At 40.0% G+C, this 4,706-nt stretch overlaps 1 pseudogene; it reads left to right on the forward strand.

The window, feature by feature from the left end:
• The window catches only part of LOC106462677, a 63,676-nt pseudogene that overhangs the window by 6,717 nt on the left and 52,253 nt on the right, over positions 1-4,706 (forward strand).

The raw sequence follows: 4,706 nt of genomic DNA on the forward strand, positions 1-4,706 counted from the left end.
AAGTGCGTCTTATGCACCGAAAAATACGGTACATGTAGGTGGCAAAATTAAATGTTAGGCTTCCAGGGTCGTCTGCCTCTCGTAGAGCAGACCCCTAACCGAGCAAGGATTTGTATCATTGGAGATTCTAGTTATTCAGAGGTGTAGGAGATAAATTAAAAGTGGGGGGTGTACGGTATATTTGACCGAGCGAAGCTAAGGAATGTGCGCCATAGGTGCACTCAATACGACCGGGGTCCAGGGCTCGTCTTAGGGACCTGGAAGCTCTTGAGTTCTAGATTAAATTTTATGCATTCTCCTGCTTTTTCCGAGAGTAATTGTTCCTAGTCTAAATGCATTTTTTACAGGGGCGGATTGAAAATTGGGGGGATGGGCCTGCCTACGCCACTGTTATTTATCGTCAGTTTTAGTTATCTATAAAATCTTAATATCAGTTATTCACACAAATAAATTAAATGATTAAGATGATTTTTTATGACAACATTTTTGTTTGTGACGTCATACTTGATGTTTATCATACATTTCGCGCCTTTTCCGAAGGCCGTCGGTAATTTCGAGGACTCCATTTTTTTTCCCGACGACCGTAGTTTACATTTTATAATTGTTGTATAAGGAAGCACGTTATGCTAACATAGTAGTGAATTAATTGACAAAGAATGATTTGAAGAAGACCAAAGTGCTGTAGCAACATGTAATGTTTTTGTACAATTGATATTATTGCGATTACATAGAGTTGTTTGTTAATTTACTCCGGACTGTCGTTGTTGTTGTTGCATCGAACCGTCTCTCCGTATTTGTATTAATTAAGAAAATTCGACTGCCGGTTCTGTGATCTTCAGTCTACAGCTAATATAGCATTTTACTTGTAGTTTTTAACTTTTGAAAGATCTGGGGGCAGAATGTAAGGCATTACATCTTAAAGCTAGATTTATACATAGGTAAAGAAACAAATCAAGGGAGTTCAAAGTTAATGCATCTGTCGATCTATGGTGGCTGGAAATTTTAATATTTCGCTGTGTTGCTGTCCTTCAGAAAAGAAGAAGCAATGAGCGTACCAGATTGAATAACAACAAAAATCCGGATAGATCGAAAGTAATTTAGTACTGTTGACTTTTTAACAGCGATTAATGACACGAGAGTAATAGTTATATTTTTGTTTTCATCATAGGTCGAATGTGGGCAAACACTTCAAGATATTAAACAAAAATATAACTATTACCCTCGTGTCATTAATCGCTGTTAAAAAGTCCCGTTGTTAAAAAAACAACCAAAGCAACACTGAAAATGTTACATGTTTCAGCTTCACATCATCTCGGACCAAGCGCTGCTCGGTGGCTAGCGTGCCAGTCTGTGTATCTGAGGCTCCAATGTTTTCGACCCCTTTACTGTAGAGTAACCCACAAGTTGACGGTGGGTGATGTCTACTAGATGCATTCCCTCAAATCTTACACTTCCAAATTATGGAACAAAACAACAAGAGGCACTTCCCACCTACTCGCTGGTCACCAGGAAAAGTTTAAAAATAAAAACTTAGGCTGAAGATAGAAGGTAGTTTTAGTCTTTTTGCCTTTGAGGCTTAGTTGTTTAATGATGTTTGTTGGTTGTTACTCTGGCGATTAATACCAGTAAACTTGAATGAAGCCATGATACAGTATTCTTTAATTGATCTAATGTCCGGTCCACGAGATTACACTCAAAATACTATATGTGACGTAGCACTAGTACAAAGTTGGACAGTCCCGATGTAGATCATATCGACATGCAGGAGCGCGGTCCTGTTGTAGAACCCTGCATTTTAGATCTGTTGAGATGGGTTCAAATTCGCGTGACACAACGAAACATTCTCCGCACCTTAAGCTGTGGGTGCGTTAAAAGAGCAAAAGTTAATGCTCTCAGTGGTGGGGTGATACTAACTGGCTGCCTTTCATCCGCTCAGTAGCTCAAAATTAGAGACGGCAGTAGATAGCCTGCCTCAGCAGTTGTGCCATAAATACAAAATGTAACTCAATAAAAAACCAATACGCAGAACTGAAAAAAAATCATTATTCAAAAAAGCTAAAAATAAGCTCTAGTTATTTAATTATAACATCAGAGAGAACTAGGTTAATACAATTATTTCCTGTTGTATTTGAAATCAATAAGCAAAACCTTGCTCTTTAACAAACGATGTGATTATGTTTTCCTTTGGTTAAAAACAAATATCTCTGCACGATCGTTTATTACGGTATAGCCTGAATGTGGTTTTGTGGTAAGCTGTTGACGCGTTATATTAGTGACAGTCAATCCTGATATTCGGTTAAGAGTATCCACTTCAGACAGCGAGTGCTGCCGACTTTACCTTTTATTTGGATTGCAGTTCAAAATTAGAGATATGCCTAAACCACAGGGGTCTCTGCGCTGCTCGTCTAGCTCATTGTGTGTATAAGGTGTCGTTCAGCTGAACAAATTACTAGGGAATATCTCTATTGTCAGTCATATTACATATATTTGGTAAATATGTTATGAATTTTATACTTATCAATTTGAAAATGTTTTGTTTATGTGTGTGTAGAAAGTATAGAAATTTCAACAATGTATTCTTGTCTATATTGCAGATAATGGGTAGAAGAAAACATGTTGAGTAGATCAGCTACCAGTAACCTATCAAAACATAATGTGAAGCTGTCGCTTAGGGACACAGGTGTAATTCCACTATAAAATGATTCGTTCAGAAAAAAGGATCTAGGATGCGTCTTGGAACAAGCTGGGATGACCGACGTGTGTGCAAAACTAAGTGCCACGTCTGGATTTGTTTCTGCCAAAGTCTAGCTTTGACATGGGTGACTTTATCATGTTATGTGTTTGCGAACCACGATCCTCCGATTGTTGTTTCTTACACGACATTCAATGAGAGCATAAACTTTACACACGTGGTGATAGACCGGGACTCGGGACGGGTATATGTCGGTGCTACTAACTGGCTTTACCAGTTCGACAGTTCATTGAAGCTGGAGATGGATGTCAGAACAGGACCTGTGGAGGACAGTATCTTGTGTTCTCCTACCGACTGTCTCGACCAAAAGAAGATGGAAACTAATAACGTTAATAAAGTTTTAGTAATCGACACTCAGACTAACAAATTAATTGTGTGTGGCAGTGTGCACCAAGGAGCTTGTCGTCGTCATCAGCTTGGAAACATTACTAGTACTGAGGAGCTGGTCCCTGTTCCAGTAGCAGCCAATGACGAGAATTCTTCTACCTACGCATTTATCGGACCTGCTCGATATTTTGGTTACCCCTCCAGGGTTCTGTATGTGGCGACAACTAACAGCCGCCTAGGTCCCTACCGAGACATGGTCCCTGCCATCACTAGTAGGAGCCTTGAGGAGGACAATGGCCGCCTCTTTGGAATCATCGAAAAGTCTTTTTCCACAATAGCCAGAATGGATATTAGTTTTCACCTGCGAGACTACTACTTGGTTAATTACATCTACGGCTTCCATTCTGGAGACTTCATTTATTTTGCCACTGTGCAGAGAAAGTCCCATCTGAGGGCACTGGAGGAATGGGGTTACATAACCAGGTTGTCCAGAGTGTGTGCTTCAGACGCCGGATATAACACTTACACGGAAATAACGTTACAATGTATAGGCCCAGATGGAACAGACTTCAACTTGCTTCAAGATGCTTCAGTGGGTCCAGCAGGTCTCGATCTAGCATCAACTTTACGAATTCGGTCTGGATCCGATGTTCTTGTCGGAACTTTTGCAATTAGTAAGGATCACACTTCGAAAGCTTCTCGGAGGTCCGCGCTGTGTGTGTTCTCGTTAGCTGAGATTGAGCAGCGTTTCACAGAAAACATCCACTTGTGTTACAACGGCAGTGTGATCACGAGAAATATGGATTACATAGCCGGGAGTATCAACCAGTGTCCCGAACCCGGAGTAAGTCCCTTTGTTTTCATTTAATATACTGAAAATTTTCATAATTAGGGTTTTAAGCAGAGCTTGAGTTGTGTAGAATTATCAAGTGGAGTTCATTTTCACAGCTCCGAAGGCCGCCAGAGTACATTATTTGGATTATTTGATGACGTCACAATGTATGTTGGCACAGAAAAATAACTCAAATGTAGAAGAATGACATGTCGCGAAGTAGGCCTGCATAAACGATATGAAATTGGTAAGATTTGATAACTTATCTTTAAATTTACGTATATTCTTGGACATTCTACAACAGGAACGCTTTTATAAAAAATTTCTTACGACAGGATCGGCTCTTTCGGTTCGCTCCTCCTCAACTCAAGCTCTGGTTTTAAGTGAATATAATTTCTATAATAAAAAAAAAGCTTAACAGTTTATTAATCGTCTACAGTTTTATATTGAATTTAACATAACGATACTTGAATACAATTAAATATAAATTATATAAATTTATCCGTAGGTGAAGATGGTGCGCAAAGTTTCCTTTTTGTTGCTCATCTTATCAGCCAGTTTAAGTGACTTTTTCTGTATCGGCCCTCGGTGCATTATTAATTTGACAGGCCCGGCATGGCCAGGTGGTTAGGGCACTCGACTCGCAATCTGCGGGTCGCAGGTTGGAATCCCCGTCACACTAAACATGCTCGCCCTTTCAGCCGTGAGGGCGTTATAATGTGCGGTCAATCCCACTATTTGTTGGTAAAAGAGTAGCCCATAGGTTGGCGGTGGGTGGTGATGACTAGCTGCCTT

The sequence above is a fragment of the Limulus polyphemus genome, unplaced genomic scaffold (assembly GCF_000517525.1).
Source record: "Limulus polyphemus unplaced genomic scaffold, Limulus_polyphemus-2.1.2 Scaffold1223, whole genome shotgun sequence".
Taxonomy (NCBI): Eukaryota; Metazoa; Arthropoda; class Merostomata; order Xiphosura; family Limulidae; genus Limulus; species Limulus polyphemus.